We start from the raw sequence: 24412 nt of genomic DNA, 5'->3' as shown, positions 1-24412 counted from the left end.
CATCAGTGGAAATTTGAAGGGAACCTTTAAATTTGTGTCTCTATAATAACAACCCTGCTAAATGAAAAGTTCAATAAAGCAACTCTTTTGTAAGCAAAATGGCAAACAGCTAACCTGAATACTTTTTGACAGAACAGGCCAAACTGCTGGATGATTTTAAGAAGTCCACATGGGCTTGAGACATTCATTGTGCTCCTTTTGGTACAGAATTTTGGGGTGTCCTTTCTACATTAGCTCTGATGATACACTTTAGGTGACAGACTTTATTACTCTTTCAATTATCCCTGCTCTTGCAGTGACCAGAAAGTCAACATCAGTCCCTAGATCTAGAAACCGTCAAGAAAAAATTCTAATACGGTACAGAACACCGTACGAAGTGCGGTCAAAATGAACACTAAGCCTTGGGAATATGACCTTGTCTCGTTCATCCTGCCATCCCAGATGTTCACAGACCCAGGACCCAGCCCACAGAGACACTTACTTCACAAATGTTTGTTGAATAAAAGGCGACATAAAATATTGCATTTAACAAGCTCTGCTCAAATCCCACTACTTCAGAGGGCTTTTCCTGACGAATCCCACTCTCAGAAGGCACTTTGTACTCATGGATTTCTACATAAGCTTTTAATCTTGCCATCTTGCAATTATTATTAGTCATGTGTTGTTTCTAATTATTCCCTTATTAATTTGTGTGTGTGTCTGTGCATGCACACACACATGCACGTGTGCTTCACTTCTTCAATTGACTACAGGTCCCTTAAGTCAGATCCTTTATTTTCCTCTGTTTTGAATTCCCAAAGTGCCTTGCACAGGTCTGGGCACAGTGGATGCTTAAAAATACTTGTCAGTGAAGTATCTCTCCTCTGCCTGGACTGCACTGTCAAGTATTTTAAGCACTGACAATAATTCCTTTGCCCCTAGTATATGTGCTTTTCTACTTGACAGAAAAATGAAAAATTAGAAATACTTGAGTGCTAATATTTTGTAATAGAATTAATTTCTAAAAGAATTAAGATGATTCTACCCTAGAAGTCTTGTAGAGCCTTTACTTTTTGCCAGCACACTGCCACATATACCTAAAGGCTAATGTTATGTAGATAAATACATCACATCCAAGCTGGAGCTCTTTCACATCAAATACATACAGCACTTTATTTCTGTAGATCATAGGTAGACCCATGTTCCCAATTTCACATGCAAACATATATATTATGGGAAGGATCCAAAGCAACAATGATAAAAACTAAATGGATTCCTTAAGATTTACTTAAAAACAGACATTTCCCTGATGAGCATTCATTTCAGTAAGATCCTTTTTGGAAGCACAAAGTTTTCCAAGGCACAGAAGAATCCATTTTTCTGTTACATGCAACAATATTAAAAAGGGCTAGGGACTCCCTGATCATATTTAGGGGAATACAAACATCAAAAGGCAAGCTCTGTTTTTACTGTGATAACCATAATTATAGCCTTCACATAATTATACAACTAAAATATATGCCTTTTATCAGCTTAGCATAGAATTCACTCATTCATTCAACAAATATTTATGGAGCACCTACTATATGTCAGGTGCTGATCTAGGTGCTGAGGATACATGATAAGACAAAACAAAATATCTATCTTCAGCTAACACATTCTGGTTTAATAAAATACTAGTAGCCCAATGGCATTATATTTTTAAACTAAAAGAAATGGCTAAGGGCTTAATTTTTTTTTTTCAGAATTGCTGAATATTTAAAATTAGGAATAACACTATGGTAAATTGAGGAGATAATTGTAATTTTATATAAAAACTTGAAAATATTTTTTGATGCAGTATTTTAAGTCCAGCAAATAATAATCACATAAAAGAAGCACTACCTATTCTTACTTAAGGGGCATATTGAGCCTCTTAGGAAATGAGGCTTCTAATTTTTAGGCTTTTATGACAGATTACTTGTGGTCATCTATAACATACAGCCTGATTAAATACCAGGTTAATTAAAATATGATCTTCCTAGGATTTATAACAAAGAATTTACTTACTAAACTTCTTTGACCTATCAAAATGAGTTTCAATCCAGACTTAGAAGCTACTAGGATGAACAGTCTTCCGGTGCCAAGTTCTTAACTCTAGCCCCACACAGATAGCTACGTTTTGAAAAGAAGACCATTTGAATGATGGATTCTTTTGGCCTCCATGTTGACCTTATTGTTCTGTTTCCCAAAGCTGTTCATGTTGTGGTTATTGTAATAAAGCTCAGCTATTGAAAACCTGAAGCTACACATCATAGCGTGTGCTTACTGTATGACATGTTTATTATTTTTCTTTCTGTTGGTTTCATGGTACATTCCCACGGTGGCACAAGAGTCACAATACGTATTTGTTTTTGAGGTGTCTGAGTTGGCTCAGAGGTAGACAACAGGGCCAGCCTCACCTGTGGTGAATTAGAATTCCAAGAACTGTAAAGGACCCAAGGAGACCCTAATACCTTTGAGCAATATGGCCCAATTTTCCTAGACAAAGATTTTGATTCAAAGTTCATTTATTAGTAGGACTATTAGTTGGTTTGTCTCCTTCCTCTGTTACAAACAAGAACAGATGAGTTAGGTTACGGGGATGTCAATGTTCTAATCTTCATCTCTTCACCATTCCCTTATAACTCACCCTTTTTGAGAGAATAGATCCTTTAGTGGCATCATTTATTCTGGTGTAAGAAAGTCCAGCGTGTTGATTGCTATGAGGAGAGAAAAGTCAACTATTGTTTGTTGATATTACTTAATAAAGGAGCTGTTATCCCATAAAAAATACTTATTTTTAACTTTTGCTTAAAAATGTTTTAGAAACAAATAGAGTTGATTCTCTAGTTAAAATATCAAAAAATCTACTTGGTCAGTATTTTTTTGATACTGACCAAGTATCAAAATTTTTGATACTGACCAAGCTATTTTATCACTTTTTTTTTTTTTTGCCCCATTAGGTACTTTGGCTTTCTCATTGGTTCTTGATTAAAGTTCCTTGGATTGCCTCAAAGTGCAATCCCTTAGACAAATTTAGTTGCCTTTAAAAAAACACCAGCAATAGAAAGCACACTAGGAAAACAAGCATTATTCTAAGAAGCAGCAACCCTGGAAAGACAGTTTTGTTAGTGGAAACACATTAGTCTTGCACAAACTAAGCAGTGATGATATTTACAGAGCAGTTTATAAAAGGTCAAATGCCCGTCTTCTGCCAGCAAGTGATGCATGACCTTGTAAAAGGAAAAGTAGGTTTTCAAATGGTGGCCCATGGACATGTTTTCAGGAATCTGTGACTTTTAGGATGTTGAAAATATTTTTAATCGTTGCATCTCAATAACAGAATAAAGATTTAAAAAATCAACCTTTTAGGAGTTATCAAGACAGAACTTTTCGGGCTTCCCTGGTGGTGCAGTGGTTAAGAATCCACCTGCCGATGCAGGGGACACGGGTTCAAGCCCTGGGCCAGGAAGATCCCACATGCCGTGGAGCAACTAAGCCCATGAGCCACAATTACTGAGCCTGCAAACCACAACTACTGAACCGGCGTGCCACAACTACTGAAGCCTGAACACCTAGAGCCGAGGCTCCGCAACGAGAGAAGCTGCAACGAAGACCCAACGCAGCCAATAAATAAATAAATAAATAAATAAATAAGAGGGTTAACATAAATTATATTTAAAAAAAAAAAAGACAGAACCTTTCTTTGCAGTTATAATTCTCAATTGAAAGACATTGATGTAGAAAAAGATCCTCATTTTTAAGTCAGTGTTTCCCAAAGTGGACTCCTCTGATGTATTGTGGGGTGTGTGAAGATAATTCTATGCTTTTAAAAGGGGTCCTGGCATTATTCAAGTTTGAGAAGCAGAGCTCTGCTGCGTGAACCACTCGCTCCCTGCTGCAGAAGAGGCCGGCAAAGGTAGAGGGCGCCACCGTGAGGCTCCCATTTCAACGCTTGTCATTTCAATTGTGGTGGGTTAGAGATCACAGGAAGCAGTGCTATCTGTTGAAGAGACATCAGACAGTGTAGTAAAAAGGGTAATCCATTTATTTTTAGAGAAGTTTTCCACTCAGAGATCATACACGCTGCAGATCACAGAAACACATGCAAGCATGAAATTTAATTTTTAGGAACTCTTTCCTGGGGCTTCCATAGAAAGCAACAGTGAAAGGAAAATGATAATCATGACAAGGAAATTATAGAGAGGTTGAGGGGAAATGAAAAACGTGTAGTTAAAAAATTTTTTTAATGCAAAATCATGCAAGTGGCATTATTTTAGCTCAACAGAGATAAATTTAACATCACAGAGACAACACTTTAAAACTTTAAAACAGTCAAGAAAAAATGATGCACATGTTTTTTCCCCCATGTGATTTTTTCCCCCTAGTCACAATTATAATTTATAAATGTGATAAATATTGACTTACTAGGCTTCCAACAGATGGAATGAAACATGTAGTAAAACAAAAGCAATACATTTGTGCTTTTGGCATGAAATGAGTGAGAGATTAAGCTGAGGCTTCCCTAGATTATTAACGGGAAACAAAGTGGATAATACTAGTGCTTATGCACAACTGCATGCCGTTTTCAGCAGATAAATACAACGAATTTTTAAAAACTCAACCATTATTTTTTTTCCAGGGTGATAATTCCTTTTCCTGTACTTTTCCATTAAAAAAAAAAAAAAAAGATCACTGAAAAATAATAATAAAAAAGTTTATATTGCATGTCTTCAACTAAACTCTCAGTGAAGATTTATTTCAAAAGAGAATTAAGATTTGGCATGTCTAACAGTGCTAAGAAAGAATACCAGTGCAGCAGAATACTGACTTACTGAAATTCCCCAGTATTTAGCAAATATGTCCAACAGACATATTTCAAAACTTACACTCAAATCTTCCCTGAAGGCAAAAGGCACAATGCAATGGAAATTCAAATTGTAGATGAACTAATTAATAACTATGACATGATATGGTCACACTGGCACATGAGAGACTTTTCCTCAATTGAAAAATCTTTGGAAAGAACTTTTAGCTGAAGAGCAGGCCAAAATGGCAATTTTTCCTTGAAAGTATTGGATGAAATAACGTATGAAGAAAATGTGAAAATCCATTTACCAATGTTTCGGTATATATAGATATAGCTATAGATATATAGATATATGCACACACATATTCTCTCTCTATATAGAGAGAGATTTTATATATCTATATGTCTATATATACATATATATACTTTTTTTTTTTTTTTTAACAAAGATTGCTACCTTTGTTGCATTGATATAATGCTCTAAGTCCAGTGGAAAGAAGGGAGGTCTCAAGGAACTAATTTCTCACATGTCAGGTTTTCTAAGCCGTCATCACGGCAACAAAATAATTTGTCAAATTCTTAAAATTTACAGTCATCCCAGACACAAGAAATTTTGACCGAATTTGCGCCTTCACACGGAGCTAATCTCACTCCCGTAGCTGTAAACATGATGGCCGAAGTGACAGCCTGGCTACAAATCTGTCTGGCAGCTTCATTAGACATCTCTCGCCTGACTGATTAAACTACATTTAAGACCCACTTTTATTTTTCCGAGCCTTTTGTTTAAATTAAAAGGTCATGTTTTCAAGCAAATGATCTGCTGCTCCCCTCAATCCAGCACCATAATACAGTTACATTATTACTAGTATGACCCCAAGTGATGAGTCAGCTGGCCAGGCACATGGGCCCCAGCCCCTCCCCGGGGGACAGCAGGACACTGGGGAGGGGGCTGTTTATTTACTTGCAGTAGAACCTAGTGAGGAGGCCTGGCTGGGGAACCATCAACTTGTTCCTTCCCAACAAAATCCTAATGGAGTCTTAACGGGAAAACTGGATTCAATATGTAGGACACACCTGCAATTTGGAAATCCTTCCTTTCAAATTTTGGCAGTGGCTTTTTTCTTTAAGTGGACACCATTTCACAAACCTCCATATTTTATCACGGTCCATTTAATTTTTTTTTTTTTATTGAAGTAAAGTTGAATTTCAATGTTGTATGAATTTCTGCTGTACAGTGAAGTGACTCAGCTATACATACATATGCATTCTTTTTCATATTCTTTGCCATTATGGTTTATCACAGGATATTGAATCTAGTTCCCTGTGCTATACAGTAGGACCTTGTTGTTTATCCATTCTATATATACCAGTTTGCATCTGCTAATCCCAAACTCCCACTGTCCATTTTTTTAAAAACAACCAATCAACTTTCTCAGATAATGAACTATTGCATCAAGAAAATAGAAACATACACCACACTTTAAATAATATATGCTAACTTTTTACTGTAATGAATCAAGAGGTTTATGTTATGTATAAAACAGAGAGCAGGCCCACCCTCATGAACCCCTCCTACGGGCCTTCAAGCCAAACAAGGAAACCTCACTTACTCTGTCCTGAGATTTTTCTGTTGGTGTGATGGCAGATACAGAAGAACCATCCGAGAGATAGACCATTACCGAGCTATTTTAACTTTGTGGGCGACCCCTGAAGGCTATGTCCCATACATTTCACAGCAGGCCCAAGATGAGGAATCTAAAAACTAGAGACTGCAGATGTGGGAAATCTCTGCTTTAATGCAAGAGAGGAAGAAACTGTGTCTGTTTGCAGCCCTGTTTTTCCCTTTATCTCACATGGTTTATATTGTTTATAATGCCTGCCTTTATTTCATAATGTATTTGCCATGCCTCAGTGTGAGACCAATTCCTTTGTCATGAAGTGGATGAAAGAAGCCAGGTCAGGAAGCATCTACACAGGTGTGGGATTGATGCTGGGAATGAAAGTCTTATTTCCTAGTGCTGATATTTTTCATCTGTTAGTTATAGAATTTTGAGCTTTTATCTGTTATTAAATTCTATGCAAAATTGATTTTTGGACTAGATTTTGTCCTTTTTTTTTTTTTTTACATTTTCAGTTATAATTAAATCCTCCATAATCATCAAGGGTTGAGTAGAACTGCTGTTGGCAAACTCCTACTGAGCGTCAGTACTCAGTGTGAACAGGGTTAGTGAACCATGTTAAAGAAGTAGTATTGCCTTTTCATTTTCATTTCAATGAGATTCAATTTATAATAAATAAATTTGCATATTGATACTACAAATAAAATCCAAAAATTTAGAACTCACACACACACACACACACACACACGTTTTCACATACTTGAAATGTAAACAGTTTCCAGTTCTTTGAGAATATTGTTAGGCTGTCTGAACCACAAAGCCCAAGTTCTGGACACACATTCATGTCAGCCTATTTGTGGGAGACTTTGCCGCCGTTGATGTGTGGGGAGTTCACGCGTGGGCATTGATGAGAAAAGAGAATCAAGATTTTTTTTAAACTTAAAGGATTTTTTCGAGTTTTATTTCTCTAACTTTCTGATGCTGAAAATCAAAACAAAACAAAACAAGAAAGCTAGTTATAGAAAACAAAATTCCTGTACTGATATCAAGTCATTATTTAACCTGAATAATATAAATCAGTTTAAATACAATGGGTTTTAAATGATTCTGACACCTAAAAGTTAGATTGATAATGAAAATACCTTTTGAAAGGTACAGAATTCTAAAATTATTTATCTGCTTGCAAATTTCATTAACGAAGAAATTAGTTTTAAGCTTTTTTTTGTCATAAAAGTATATTAACACATACTCTAACTGAGGATCACTTGAGATGTTACATGAGTACATTCTTGTTAGTTTTGTATAGTTCAAACTCCAAAGTAATTTTAAACTGTAAAACTGATATAAATCACGTAAATAAGGAAACACATACGTAAAGTGCTTTGAACCTAGCTATTGTCTAGCAAATGTTGGTTGTTGTTACTTAGTTATTGGAGTAGTTTCTAGATAAATATCTGACTGCTAATGATCAAAGTAATTGATCTTCTACAGCTTCTATTCCTGATCCTATATTTCAATAAAATAAGCCAATCATTACTGATAGAAAACAAAAAAATAGTAATAAATAAAAGTAAATAATTTCAAAATGTTTTCAGGTATCAAAAACCTTCTTAAAATTAAGTTAGTGTCAACAATTTTAGGTTAGATGCAAAAATTCTCCCCACATAACAGTGCCAGATTGGCAGGGAGAAGGGGTGATATTTCTCTAGTTTCATATGATGTTTTTAATCTGAAAGTAAGAGTCTATTTGAAAATCTCCACCAAGGAGATCTGAATCCAAATAACTTACAGTTTGTTCCATTCATTAATCATGTAAGCTCTAAATATGTTTTTGAAAAAAAGTATATTAATATTGACGGACGTATTTGGCAAAGCAATACCAGCTATACACAAAAGCCATTTTAAACAGCCTCTTTAATAAGGCAGGAGATGAAAAATACCAGCTCACAATAGTATGTGTTTAATTAGGAGGTATACTGTACTTAGAGACATTCTAATGAATAATAAATGATGTTTTATTTCCTGTGTCTGAGACACAAAGCCAAATAATCAAGAATCAAAGCAACTCAAAGTATTAGGTAACAATCAGTAAACTTGGGCAAGATCCTTTTCCCTCTCAAGTTTAATTGGCTCATTGTTCCCAGGAACTATAAACCATGGGGTTGGTGGCAGTGCTGAAGTTTACTTCTATAAAGGAAGATTAACATATTCTGGAACTTTACACTAATCCTTGTTTTGAGTTAACTCAAGCAGATTGGATTAGTAATTCTTACCTACCACCCACTAGAAGAGACCCAGCTTCGCTTCTTTGACAACCAGTGGTATTGTACACTTTCTGTGCAGTATCTCCCACTGAAAACATTCTCGGGAAAGAAACTGTGTTACGGGAAAAAGGAAAAGTTTTACACAAGGGGGGCAAGAACCAAGGCCTCTCAAAGCCGAACCCAGTTAGTTTTTCTATTATCAGCTTGGTGCACATTTGGTTAATTCAGGCAGTGGTGGGCTATTCTGAGAAGTTCATTAAATATCTCCTCGTCACTGAATTGGCTTTTCTCTGCTCCCCATCTGGGGAGGGCTGCGGGCAGAAAGGCAAGAGGAAGGGCTTCTCCCTCACAACCTTCTAGAACCATTTCCATACCCTTTCTTTCCTCGTATTCCCTCATCTCTCAGATATGAACTAAAAATAAAGAAAGAAAGAAATCAACTACTGAACGATTCTCTAGGGCAATGGTTACTAACCCCTGCTTTTATGACTGCAATGAATTTATACACATATTGATGTGGAGTCTTTACAGAAAGAACACCAACAAAATCAAGTTCTGCCAGACTCTTCAAGAAAGATGCTCTTGGCCTGTAGGTTCAGATCTCATAGGCCTATGTTTGCTACCATGTGCCTGAAGAATTTTGATTTTCCATTTGTAAATAAATAGCTTAAAATATCTTTTTTCTGGTTTTATTGAGATACAGTTGACATACAGCACTAAGTTTAATGAATTGACTTACATATATTGTGAAATGATTACCGCAGTGAGTTTAGTTAACATCTACCATCTCCTATAGACACAAAATAAAAGAAAAAGAAAAAAATTTTTTCCCTTGCGATGAGAACTCCTAGGGTTTACTCTCTCAGCAACTTTCAAATATACCATACAGCCATGTAAGCGTAGTCTTCGTGTTGTAATTACATCCCTTGCACTTATTTATATTATAGCTGGAAGTTTGTACCTTTTGACTACCTTCATCCAACTCTCTTTTTATTCCTTTCTTTAACTTTCTAAATGCCTTAAAATGGAAACCACAACTTTTCATGAACTTCTTCCTTTCTCTAAAGAATAATGTCATAAAAATCCACTCTGTCCTCATTTTCTTGGCTGCTTTTGCTACAGAGCAGCCAGATGGCCCTTTTGTAATGATGAGGCATAGTTAATTACTGTTTTTACTATTTAAAATGATTAGAAACACATAAAATATTCATATTTCATTTTATAAGTAAAAGTCTAAATATTAACTGTTGCTTTACTCTAAATAATCAAAATAATATAATCTGAAGCAGAATTGACAATAAGCTAATTTTAAAAATTAATCTGATGTTTAAGATTACTTGACCTCATTCCTTTCAGTGGCCTCTAGCCAAATGAAAACAACTACCTACCAATCATTAAACGGGGAATACTGATCTATGATTTTGAGGAATTTGAAAGGAGTAAAGGGAAGGATAATTACTTAGCATCTACTCGGCGTCCAGGCACTGGCTAAGCAGTTTATATACAATCCTGAGTGAAATGGACATGTTTCCCAGGTGTACAGATGCAGACGCTGGGAAGTTAGATAATGTGCCCAGGTCCATACAGAAAGTGGGGATTTGAACCCAGGTCGACTGGTCTCCAATACTCATATTTTTCAGTACCAAGTGCCTTTATGTTTCAGATAATATCATTTTGAGAGCTAGATGTTAAAAAGTTTAAAACACTGAACAGTAAACGAACTAACTTAAATACACTTTCACCACCTGCACATGACATTGACTGAAGGAAGAGGAGGAAGGAGAGGTGGGCCTGAGAGATGAGCTTTGAGCAAGACCCCCTCCTAGAAGGGCAGGCCTAAGTAGGACTTGGAAGCATTTTTGCTTATGGTAATGGATACCTAGACACCTGCTAAAGGGATCTCTGAATCCGTGGAGGGGAAGGATTCAAGCAAGAGCATCACTCCTAAACGGTGCTTCCTTCTCCTTCCCACCCCCGTCCTTCTCACCACTGTCTGTTCAGCGCTGGCCTAGAAAACGAACCAAGCCATCCTCCTCGCCTGTGGAGGAAGAGCACACAGCAGCCAGGGTCCAAGACCCAGACCCTCCCCTCAACCCTATCTGCCTCTTAGTAGTGCCTCAATCCCATTTTCACTGGCTCCGAAATGGTCCCGTGATGTCCGTGTCCCCCCTCCCTCTCTCCAGCCCCTCACTGGTCCTCTGCCAGCACCTTACCTTTAGTTCGGGATCTTACTTTAGTTTGGCCTTACCTTTCAGTTCGGGGTCTCCCAGGAGCCTCAGATAGCAAGTCTCCCACCTGGCCCCCCACTGGCCTTCTAGGGCTCACGGTCTCACCCACCTCTCATGCTCTCTTTCTGGCATGGGGAGTCCTCCCGACCACACTCCAGCTCAGGCAGCCCTGGCAAGAATGAGGCACCAGCGCTGTAGTGTGAACACTGTGAACAAGGGTTCACTCTTCCTGTCGCCCCTACCCACACCAGCACTCTGGCAGCGGGGTTGGGTCGGGGCATGTCCTCCCCAAAACTTCCACCACACTTCCTGCTCCTTCTCCTTTCTACCTCCCCTTTTCACCTTGTTAGGGAAGGAAAGTAAAGAGGAAAAAGGAGACAATATAAAAATAAGTCAATCCTGCTAGAGTAGAAAGTAACTCAGAGGCCCATAGACTAAAGTGAGGAACTTTGAAGGAAAAAGGGGAGAGGAGGGAGGGGAGGACGGGGAGGGGAGGGGATACTCCAGGGCCCAAGTCCCTCCCTGCCAGGGATGGGTGAGCCAGGCTTCTCGTCCCTCCTTGTGTGGTGGCTGTGACGTCTGGGACACCTGATTCGGAGGTGCTGCTTTCCTTCCCTGAAGAAGGACAGCTCACAGAGAAGGGGAGGAGGGGAGGCAGCAGCTGGTCTGAAAACTTAGACACTTCCCTGTCCCTACTAGTAACACCGGGGTGTCAGGCTCCCCTGTTCCCCCTCCACACCAGGATCTGGGTGTAGGTCCCTGCAGAAGTCTCAGAGAAACTCCCGCTTTATTGCCCCTCCTTCTGCTGGATGTGACCCTGTTTAAGTGTCTTGTAAGTCGTGTTCCCATGTATGCCCAGCAACCGGCAGGACAGTTTCGACTAGACACACATGTAAGTGTCAGATGACTTGTTAAGACATCTGCTCTGGATCATGGCTCTAACCGCGCATCTGCCCAGTCTTCTGAGTGGTCTGCTCAGGAAGCATGGGTGGCCACTCACCACCTGAAAAAAATGAAGAGGCCCATCGCTTTCGTGCGTGTTTGTTACGACTGTTGCTTTGCTCCTGCTGTTTTCTGTGACACTCAACATCCACCGAGTGCCTGCCTCACTCTACCGCACTAGGAACATGAAGATCTGAGACTTGTCCTCACAGGACTCACAGTTTAGTAGATGACAGCAAGTTTGAGTAAGGGAATGAAGTGGAATAAAAAAGCACTATCCAAGTTAGTGCTATTAACAGGTGTCCATGCACTTGTTCCTGAGTGTTAATTACTAGTGACCCCTTTCAGTCTCAAAAATGTCCCATTTTAAAGGATAAATTATATAGTTACCCTAGCTGTTGGGTGAGTACACACATACACACACCCACACACACACACTCACATACACACATTACCATCAGCCAAAGTCCGGAGCTTTCCTTAAAGACATGCCTACCCAAGCAACCCTGGCAGGGCATATAATAAGTTTCTGTGAAAGGGAAGGGATGAACAACTACATTCTAACCTTTCCTCTTAAGTCACGTGCCATGATTAGAGTGGGAAATAGAAAGCAAGCTTGCCTTTGTTAGTTGCCTCCTTCCTGTGTCAGCCAGGGATGGCAAATAGGTTTCGGAGGTGTGTCGTCCCAGCAAGCGACAGTGTCTGTGGGAGTGTCCTGTGGAAGACTGTGAGCTTTGCCCATGCTCAGTTGCACAGAGAGCCACAACTGACCCACAATGTCGGCAGCATTTGCAGAAGCAGCTCTGGATTAGTTCTACTTGAAAACACGATTTTGGTTTCTGAGTATACTTTACAGACTAAATTTCAAAACTTCAGCTTTATTTAATAAACTCTGTCATTTGTCTTGGTTCTTTCTTTTTCTGTTTCCTCAGTATTCTTTTTGGTCCATGCTCGTGAAGAAAATTATCTGACATTGCATTCAGACAATTGTTTTTTTCTTTTTCCTGCCCTGTAAATGTTTAAATCTATAGAATATTCTTTGAATATGCATTGGGGAGTAGCCCCATGTATTAGTCAAGATTCTTTGGGGGTGCTAGTGAAGGAAAACCAGGTCAAGCTAGTTTAAGCCTTAAAAGGTATTTGATTGGCTCACTCAAATGAGAAGTACAAAACTAGCTTCAAGTATGGCAGAATCCAGGGGCAAATGTCATCCAAACTTTCTCTGTCTCTCAGATTTGCCTTCCACTAAATGTGGGCCTCATTAATTCTTTTGTTTTGCAAATGTCCTTCCTCAAGGGGTCCGGGGAAGATGGCTGCCAGCAGTTCCCAAACACATACACACATATACAGTCGCACATTAAACGGAGAAGGAATGCTAGGAACAAATGCCAAATGACATGCCATACTTCACTAAGACCCCTTCCGTTTTCTCTTTCTTCCTTCTTTTTCCTTCTTTCCTTTCTTCCTTCCTTTCTTTTTTTCTTTAAAATTTTCAGCATTTTAACACCTCTGAAATCAGAATGTATCTTAAACTTGCTGTTACCAGGTGGCAGTTGAGACATAGTTGTCTTTACCTGGACATGTGCATCAAAACTTGCAGAATTGGTGTCCATGGCTTGGGAAAAAAATCCCAAGACTCTAATAGAGCACTCTTTCTAGAAGTACTGCATCACTGATATTCTTGATGGTACTAAGAACACTGGGTGAAAAAACATGTATGGCAACAACTGCAAGTCCAAAAATGATTCAGAAGAATTGAACACTGCATATAAGGAAGTTTTAGAAATATCATTAGACTTGTTTATATCTTCTTTTTATTTATACACAAGAGTAAGACATCATAGAAATCAGTATCTAAATAAGTCTTAAAGAGTTCTATTAGTAAATATAAAATAAAATTTCATAATTATGCAATTTACAACCGAGGGCACCTTAGTGCAAACGAAATATGTGGTGTCTACAAATCCACATGCATTTTCTACTGACAGAATAGGATTATCACAAGTCCCAAGTCTAAGCTGATAGAAGTGTTATTCTATGGTGTTATAATACTATTCCTGACCTGCATTAAAATTGTTTTCATTGAGCTATCATTGACATATAACATTATATTAGTTTAAGGTGTACAACATAATGACTTGATATTCGTATATATTGCAAAATGATCGCCATGATAGTCCAGTTAACATCCGATCTGCATTTTACAGTTTACATGTGAGATCATGGAGAGGGAAACAGCAGAGCTTCCTCAGGCTGGTATAGTGGAAAGGGCTTGGGATTCTAACTCCCAATTCTCACTCTCACCGGCAAACTTAGGGGACTCATCTCACCTCTCTGGGCCTCAGTTTCCTTATCTGTTACAGAAATTGCATGATCACTAAGATCACTTCTGGTTATAAAACATTTAAAGCTAATGATGGCATATGCTATATAAACCTAGTGTTCTATTGTAGAGCCACATTGATCATTTTAGAATTTGTCAAGCATGACAACTGTATCACAAAGAAAATTTAGTAGTAATTCATATTACCTATTAGAGCAGCAACACCCACAGTTTTTCCTAAATCCATCAAAACAGCACAAAATGCTAGGTTAAGCATTATTAAATTGTTTTTCTTTTAACCTGCCTATGATAAACACACCAAGATATCCAGTGTAAGTAAATGCTAATGAGTTTAGCATTGTTAGGCAACATAAGGAAACAGTAATTCCTGACTCTAAGTTCTGCAGGTTGATTCTGTACATGCAGAAAATGTGTCAGTCAATTTCTTATTCTCTTCTCAAAGAATGAAGAGAAGGAAGTGGTCACCAGGTAAACAGGCCAGACCGAATGCATCCCACAGCTAAGAATCAGAGTGCAAAAACAGCTTGGGCTGCAGAATTACATGAAGTTTCTGTTAAAGCACAATGCAGACTAGATATTCAAGTTTACAAAAAAGTCTTACCAACCAAGAAAAGAAGAAAACATGTGATAGACGTATTGCAACCTAACGACAGTAACAGCCTTTCTAATGCGGCTGTACGGAATATCAAGGCAGCGGTTCCTTATTTTGTCCTAGTTAAAGTCTTACTCATTTCTTTTCATCACATCTGCATAAAAACCCCACGATGTTGGTGCTTCTGATTTCTGTAAAACATGTAAACAGTAAGAAGCAGGAAAAAAAAAAAAAAATCTTTACTAAGCTTTGAAGTCCAGTATATGCTAAGTGTGATCCAGAGCGGGTTTTTCTGGTGAGAAAATGGAGGCAATTAAAGAGTGAGTTAGTTATCCAGGGTCACAAAAGGAATCAGTGCCTAGAATTAGAATAAGTCTGATTCCTGAGTCATTGATTACATGAAAAATCGAGTTCTCATGTCAACAATGACTGCATCAGGACTTTCAGTAGAGCGCGAAAATTTGGGGATATAGACATAAGGACAACTTCCCTAATATGAAAATGTAAGCTAGTAGAGTATGCCAAGAAGGGAGAAGGTACACCCTCTGCCAGTGCAGAAAAGAGGCGCCAGACAATGTGTCGTTCTAGACAACCACTGCTGGCCTGGTATCCCTTTAGACGTGGAAATGTTTGAGTCCTACCCATCGCTCTGAGTGCTTCTTTCTAGTTTCTTTCAATAACTTACACTGCCTTTTACTAGTCCATCGTTCTCCTGTGTCTCAAGCTACTTTATCAATAGTATTTTTAAATGTTGTGCCCCAGACTAAGTGTAATACCCCGAGTGGTCTGACTAATAGAGAAGAGTCCACTTAACTCCCTTTTTCTCTGTACTAAAGTATTAGTGCAACCAGTACTCCCTGTGGCTTTTTAATTTTTTGGTAAACTATAGCCGTGTTTCGATGTCAGTCCAAAAACCTGAAGCTCTCATGTGCTGTTGTCACAATTTCCCCGTTCCATGCTTGATTTTTGGACCCAAGTGCAGGACTTCATATTTTTTTCTTATTACATTCCTTTCTGTTAGACTTGGCCCACTGAGATATTTTTAGATTCTGATTCTGCCATTTGCAAGTGTGATTAGCATACGCACTAACTACATCATCATCCAAATTATTGATAAAAATGGTGAGAGCAGAGAAGAGAGCCTGGCAATACTGAGGTCTAAACCTCCCTCTTGGGTGACATTTATAAATTAGCCCTTGTATCAGTCAGGGTCCAAACAGGAAAACAGAAACCACCCTGAGTATTTAAAACAGAGAGGATTTAATACATGGGAGTTGTTTCCCAGGCGCTAGAAGATCTGAGAAGTCAACCAAGGAACAGTTAGGCAACCAAGAGTAGCAACAACAGGAAGCCATTGTCAGTCGTAGGCTGGAGTACGCATGGGGGCAGGGGTAGTAGAACCTACATAGCAGTGAAAAGTGGAGCCAAGGAGGAGATGCAGCCACTGCTGGAGCTGCCACCCAAGGCACAGAAGCAGGAGGCAAAATACCCCACTCCTCCCTTCCTACCTTTGGCCTAACCCAGCTGGAAACCAGCTGATGCACGAGCTTAGGCAACACAGCTGGCTTAGGTCAGCCTCTGCGACACAGAGCAGAGAAGCATTCTTGAATCTAAGACAGTTTCTCCATCTTGTTCACAAGAAAATAAGAAAAGAGTTTCTCTTATGGAAATGAAGATCCTTCATCTTTCACCAGATACCCTCTCTCCTGACTACAAACATCTTATGGTTTCTACTTCACCTCTTTTATGCTGACTGACCATGTGTAGGCCACATATACTTGACACAGGCAAATTTATGAAGCAGAAAGGGTGACAGAACAGATTTGTTTGGCTCAGTCTCTAAAAGCCATCTAATAGCCCTTATTCTCTCCCAAAGTCACCCTAGAGGTACACTACAGGAGCACCTCTTAAATTAATGACCACTATGAGGATATATTTTTTTGAATTATCCTAAATATAATTATGTGATTTTATACTACTTCTCTAATCAATGAAAGTTATCCTTTAGAAGACTTTATATAACAAAAACAAATTCAAAAAGTATCAGTGTCTGGGGGCACACAGGCTTAGTTGCTCCACGGCATGTGGCATCTTCCCGGACCAGGGATCAAACTCATGTCCCCTGCATTAGCAGGCGGATTCTCAACCACTGCGCCACCAGGGAAGCCCTTGTTGTTCCTTCTGAGTGGAGAACTCACGCCCCAGATGTCTACAGGGTTGCCCTCTATACTCCTTTGCTGAAGATTCACTTCTCAGTGAGCCCTTCCTGACTTTCCAGTTCTAAACTGCAATCACCATCTCTCTCTGTAGCATTCCCTCCTCCCCATCTCTGCTTTACTCTTCTCCATAGCACTTTTCACCTTCTGACATAGTTATTTGCTTATTGTCTGTACTTCTTCTAACTCCCCCGAGAATGTAAATTCCAGGAGGCCAGCTTTTCATCTGGTTTGTTCACTAATGTACTCCCAGCCTCTAGAACAGTGCCAGGTATGCAATAAATATTTTTTGAGTGAATGAATGAAAGTCAGGACACTGACAAACTCATTTAGAGCAACTGGCTACTCCCATCATCTCTTCACCCATCTCGGGTTCTCGTTAGTGTCATCTTCTGCAAGCAGGGAGAGCAGGTAAAGAATCATCCCTGCAGCTGGACCAGCAAAGAGAGAACTTCAACATGGCAAGACAAAGAAAAGTAAGCCATTAAGGATCTATTAGAGTTTGTGTACAAATTAATCACAAAGGGTCCGTAGTCAACATTTTAAAACTCAAGATTAAAAATATCTTGAAAGAGCCAGGTCTAGTTAGCAGTTCTGATTTTAATTGCTGATCCAAGGACTTGTCCCTTCCCCTCACACACCCATGATACTCCTTTAATAAAGTTGCTCTGACTTAACCCTACACGGGTGTAACAACCATATCCTAAGAGCTCAGAGAATTTCCTTTTAACTCATTGAGCCCCAGGACACCTTTCCAGCACCTAAGTCAGAAATAATATTTGTTCTAAGAACCTATAAATTTATAAATGCTAAAAAATTAGTCAGAAATGTCATAATGGTGATAAATAAAAATAAATATGATGATTATACATAAAAAGAAATAGTATTTGTTCACAACTATTCCTTTACCTTTTTTCAATCCATAAAGAGGTCTTTAGGGTGATAAAACTGAGAAAACTTGCACTCTTCACACACAGAGTCTTGCCATGAATCTGGTGACTAAATGGTGGCTGGTCGAAATAAATTTGATTGGGCAAACTGTTTATTTCACTGTTCAGTTCACAGCCAATAATTATTGGCTTTAAGACTTTTTAGTGATCAAGTTGACTTTTTAAGATTTTGAAATATGTATAACTACACAATACTGCATTTTTTTCAGCATGAAGTTTTTTACTGAACATTTTGAATCTAAGCCTTCAGCACAATTGAAATTTTTGCACATTCTTAATGTTAACATTTTGTCTTTTTTTTTTTTTTCAAATAAACCTTTACTTTCTGAATATCACTTCCTTATTCAAACACTTGTCTGTCCTGACTATTAAGTATGTGGCTCTTTCTTATTCAGGGATTTAAAAATTATCTCTCTTTTTATTTTATCTTATAGAAACATTTTACAGGTGTTCAGGTCATTAAAGCATTGCTTAAGATCTATAAGATAAGTCATTGTTATTTCAAAATTAAACATGAAGCTATTCTGCCTGAAAGTCTTTGTTCTGTGTCACTGGGAAGAAGCTCATACAAGTGAACTATGAAATGATCTAAGCTCTTTCAGTCATTCTTTAGGTTCTACCTGTATACAATGCTTATAATTTATTTTAAATACCTTTATAGTTAATAAAAATATAATTAAAAGAAAGATTTAATTGCACCTTTAGTACTAACCTAAAACTGTTTCAAATGACCCCCATTTCATTATTGCACAATAGTCTTTTGTTCTGGCTTTTTCCATCTGTTTGCTAAGCATTTTTCAATGGAAGTCTCAATTAGAAGAAAAAAAGGGAGGGGGGACAATCATTTAATTCAAAAATTAATTTGGAGATCAGGCAACTGACTTAGGCTCATGCCAGCAACTTAAGGCTTTTCAGCCTTGGCCACATGATCCGAAGGAACTGAGCAACAACTGTCTGGCGGCTTTAATCCTCCTTAATTTGAGAGCAAAGAAACTCACATGTGTTTCTAAGAACATTTTCGGAGTACAAGAAGTCCATTTCTGGGGGACACCATCTAATGCCCTTGTTTCGCTGATCTCATGTATTCTAAATTAATTTTTAAACTGCACATAAGCAGAGGGTGGGGTGGGGCAGAGCGGGGGGAATAACTAACAGCAAGGCAGCTGTCCTGAGTTGTTAAAACAGCTACTGAGGAGCGAAGACTCCCTTCATAACATGACGCGAATTTTCTTTACGTTGTGATAAAGCTGGGCCCAGTCACGAGAAAGACAAAAGTTGGGAATGCTCACCTTATCTTCTCTGAGAAGCTGCTGAAAGGCGCACCCCTGGCAGGCTGCTTCTCCCCCTTTGTGTTGAGCCCTCTAGGTTCACTGGTCTTTAGAACTTAATTAAAATCTGCGGACAATTTTCCAGGAAGTTGATTAGGCCCTTATAGTAAACACATTCTGTTTGGGGGCTTTGATTCTCTCGACTTGTTTTACTTGAGAGGGGAAAAGCTGAAATACTGAAAAACTGGTGGGTCTCCTATGCATTTCAAGTCTGATGAGTTGATAGGCAGCTGAATCCTCAAGACTTTTTATCTGGGGTTTATTCATCAAATGGAAACTCAGGAAACCAGGCAGGATGGGACTTCCTCGGGCAACATTTCAAAATAGAAGCTGTCGTCCCCTGCACTGTGTTCTGCTTTCTTTAGCTTCCTCCCCCTTGGTGCCCATCTCCAGCCGTTCAGAGAACCACCTTCCCTAAAGCAAAAATCCCTCCTTGCCCCTCACTTACACAAAGCCAAACTTACTCTCAAGAAAGAGTCTGATCAAACCCTTCATACCAAGGAGTAAATAACAGCTGGTATTTCCTGATCTCTCACTTTCTCCCAGGCATTGGTCTAAGCATTTGACATGTATTTCATTTAATTCTCCCAGCAACCCTATAAGATAGGCATTATTCTCATCCCCATTTTACAGATGAGGCTAGGGATTTGCTGAAATTCACACAGGGATTCCAACCCAGGAAGACTCATTGCAAAGCTCGTCCTCTTAAACACATGACTCTGCAATCATTATGCCTCAGTGCACCGGGACAAGATGACTGGTAACACTTAGTGCATTGCTTTTCCCAGACAGGTTGCACTGGCTAGGGGACACAGCCTTAAGTAAAAGAGTGAGGCTGTAATTGGGTCTGTTTCTAATCCGTGGAGCCTTCCTGAGTTCCCTGAAACCCAATCCTAGGAGCAGTTGACTATTCTGAACTTGCTATTGGCCTTCATGTACACTAATGAGCCAATTTGGAAACAGAATTAAATAATATTCATAAACCTATGACATAGATTTATGTTAGCGATATTCAGGGAATCACAATCCTTTCGGTTATATGAATCTTAAAAGTCATCTATCCAACTTTTCATCCAAAACAGGAACCCCCTTTCCGAATCCTTGAAAGATAGTCTTTACGCCTCTTACTTCCAATGCCAGAGAGCTCATTGTACATCTCAGCTAACTGATCTTCCCTACTTGTTACAATGTTCTTATTCATATTGAGTGCAAACCTGCCTCCCCATAAGTCCAATTTGCATTCAAGGTGAGACAGGTACAGGGCACTGCTTTCCCCTCTCTCCTCAGAACTTTCCAAATAAAATGATATTCTCAAGAGCACTGTCATGGACCAGAGGGGACACATATGGGCCCAGGATTTGAAAGCCTATGAGGTCAGCTCCACCGGCAGCAGCTCTGAGGATAAAACCACTACGTCCCACCATTTTCCACAGCACTGACATAGCTAGGGAAACTAACTCTGGGAGTTGTCTTCAGTCTCCCCAAGCCACCTGACATCTGCTCTGCCTTCATTTCCCGATCTACACTCTAAATTTCCATGACCTTGATAACATAGCCACCCCTTGACCTCAGCTCCCCCAATCCTGTCTTCTGACAATGACTCACAAAAACAAAACAAAAAAAGAGAAGTGTGTGCCTCAAGTGCCATGGCTATGTGCTTCACTTTGTTAATGGCAACCTGCTTTCACAGACTCAAACTCTGTGAGGTTTTCAGTATGTGATTCTTTTTGGAACTCATGGCTATATTTTTTAAAAATATTAGCCACTGTGATAAAAACAAGCAATAAATCAATAAGAAATTGCCTTTAAGATTTGAATAAAGAAAAGGAAGCTTCTGTGAATGAGATGTCTGCCCCCCAAAATGAGTCTAGTTTGCTTCAGGTTTGATGAGCTGATTTCTGGAAACTAGGCATCTTTATCAAAGGAAAAAAGGGTCTATGTAATCTCTGGAACTAAATTATGAAAGGCTGAGGGGACAACAAGAGGGACTCACATCTTGACCTCCAAACTCAGACCTAGAGTTTACCTCGTCCAGGAGGCAGCTCTGGAGCTGGGCCAGGTATTCAGCCTTAATGTAGAAACTCAGCTGATGAAGAAGCACCACGAAAGTAATTAAAACAGGATAGGAGAAGGCACAGGAAGTTCTGAAATCTCTCCACTGTTGATGACAGCCAAGTTCTGGGCTGTTGCCTGGAATAGCTATCCCAAAAACCAGCAGGTGAAAGTTCCAACATTTTGTGAATGTATTTTGGGCATGCTGAAATGAGCAGGTTTCATACACACATTATTATTATTATTATTAAAATGTGTGAATCTTTTTGATATTTCACCCGTTTCTTACTGATTAGATAGCAGAAGAATCAAAGCATAGAGCCTGAATTATATGGGTTAAGGATCACTGTGTGTTGGAAACAGTAATGACCAAGAGTCAGAAGCCAGTTCTCTAGTCTCAACTGTAAAACAGTTAGCTGTGACCTTAAGCAAGTCACTCAGACCTGTGAAGCTCTATGAGGAAAGGACTCTCTCACAGAATGTCTTACATTTCTTCCAATTTAATGCTTCTGTGCCACATAACAGCTCACACCAAAAGATATCTCTATCTATCATCTACCTATCTGTTTATCCATCCATCTGTCTATCTATCTACCATCTATCTATCCATCCATCTATTCATATATCCATATCCATCTCTCTGTAAAATGGTCCAATGTAGTCTCAGTATTACTGTGTTTCTAGGTCCAGCCGTAAGAGGGATTTAAGACTAAAGTAAGCAATGTTGGAGGGAAGGCAAAAATGTATGAATGGCCAAATGAATGGTAACTCAGTGGTAGATCTTAAAACAACTGAAGAAGCAGGAAGACAGAATTAAATTGCAATGTTGAGAAAAACTTAAATAGGGGAGGGGCTACATTTGATTAGGGCAGCTCCCAGCACGACACTTGGTGTCTAGTGGGTGCTTAGTTAATATCGAATGAATGAAACACTAATAGACAAAGACTCTCAGGTAATGGATGAACACACTCCAGTGTAGGGTTAAGTTGTGAGCGGGGCACTACCAGAGTTCAAATCCTATCTGACAACTCTAGAAATACAGAGTCACACAACCGCAAAGGACATTTTTGTATTCATACCATGGGGTCTGTGAGTGTTCTGACCTGACTTATTTATATCAGGAAAATTGGGAAAAGCAAGAGTGCAGACAGACAATTTCAAAACCAGTTCCTAGTCTGCTTTGTGGAGAGCTCCCACAGAGGTTGGTGTGGCTGGAATCAAAGGCAGTCAAGCTGCAGAGCTGAGCTCTGGAAGAACGAGCAATCACTTTTGCTCCTTTCTAGCACACATTCCCCGGTGAGGGAGGGCAAGCACTCTTTAGATGCCAGCAGCAGGACCCAACCTGGGCACAATGAGAATCAAACAGTCAATGTTTGCCTTCTGCAGCCCAGTGCCCTCTTGCTGCCCTCTTCCCTGGAATTAGACTTGTTGCTGGCAACTCTTTGATTCAGAGATCTGGCATCAGGAGCTCTGGGGAGGAATCCTTCAGAGCTAGTGTATTTATTTATTTGTTTGTTTGTTTGTTTATTTAGGCTGTGTTGGGTCTTCGTTGCTGTGCATGGGCTTTCTCTAGTTGCGGTGAGCGGGGGCTACTCTTCGTTGCGGTGTCCCGGCTTCGCATTGCGGTGGCTTCTCTTGTTGCAGAGCACGGGCTCTAGGCCTGCGGGCTTCAGTAGCTGTGCCATGCGGGCTCAGTAGTTGTGGCTCGCAGACTCTGGAGCGCAGACTCAGTAGTTGTGGCACACAAGCTTAGTTGCTCCACGGCATGTGGGATCTTCCCGGACCAGGGCTCAAACCTGTGTCCCCTGCATTGGCAGTCAGATTCTTAACCACTGTGCCACCAGGGAAGTCCTAGAGCTATTTTTAAAGGTGATCATTAGGACAACAGTATGATCAACCAGTTATGCTTAACCATGTATCATGTTATTGGATGCATAGTTATCCTTCCACACACCCACAATGGTCGAAGTATATTGAAAACCAATGGGTTGGCTTCTAATTCTCTATGCCTCTGACCCTATAAAATGGGAGGGCTTCCGTGATCCTTTTGGCATGAGATGTGGTTAATTCCATTTGTGAATAGAGACACCAAATCTGCTCCAAAATTTGGTTCAATTACCACCTGGGTTACAAGTTGCCTGCCTCTATGCTTCTCCATTTGAATGGTATTTTGCCACCCTATAACCAAGCTTCTTAGGCCATTTATTGGCCACTGTGCAAGGCAACTGCAGGACAACAAAGAGTTAATGTGCTATTATCCCAGTGCATCTCAGCAACCCCAGAACATCGTGTCCTCCTGAATGTTGAGAAGCAAAAGCAAAATTCCCTCAAATATTTGTATCTTCCAAATAAAAGAGCAAGGCTGAGGAGGAGGACCAGACTGCAAAACAAAAGAGAGGAGGAACCTCCAGGGGGAGGTGGCAGATGGTCCACCAGGTGGACCTTGACAGTCCATAGAACTGGCCAAACTGACTGGTGGACCAGGCAATTTTTAGCAATGATTGCAGTGTGAGCCAGAGTGCACCAGCCATGTGGCACATTGCCAGGCATTACTCCTAATGACATTCCAACCAGATAAGCAATACATTCATTGCAGGAAGGGGGTTGAGGGGCACCAGGGAGGAAGTTAAGGAGAATGGGCAGGCAAGCAGGATGGAATAGGGATGGCATAGAGCACGCTCACAGCCCACATCTAAGAGGTTCCAACATGTCTGAACAGGTAACTAGTAAGGTGGCTTAACCTTTGGTCTCTGCACACCCAGGAACATTGCCCTGTAAGAAAGATTTGATTTACTCAAAGAAGTAATTAAATCTGGTGGCACAGTGCTAATCAGGATAGCATTCATCAGCACTCAGAGCTGGAAAATTCTTTCTCTCCCCTTTGTAAATGCCCAAACCCTGGGCACCTTATTATTCAGGTTTTTAATTAAAAAGGAACAGGAACAGTTCAATAACCTGGAGCAATCCATCATGTTCACAACCTAATAAAAGAATGCAGGGTTGTGAAGATACCCTCCCCTCTACAGGGTCCTGTATGGCTCCACAGTGAGAATGCCAGGAGTTGCTT

The sequence above is a fragment of the Eschrichtius robustus genome, chromosome 1 (assembly GCF_028021215.1).
Source record: "Eschrichtius robustus isolate mEscRob2 chromosome 1, mEscRob2.pri, whole genome shotgun sequence".
NCBI lineage: Eukaryota > Metazoa > Chordata > Mammalia > Artiodactyla > Eschrichtiidae > Eschrichtius > Eschrichtius robustus.
Note: the sequence above shows the minus strand (reverse complement) of the source record.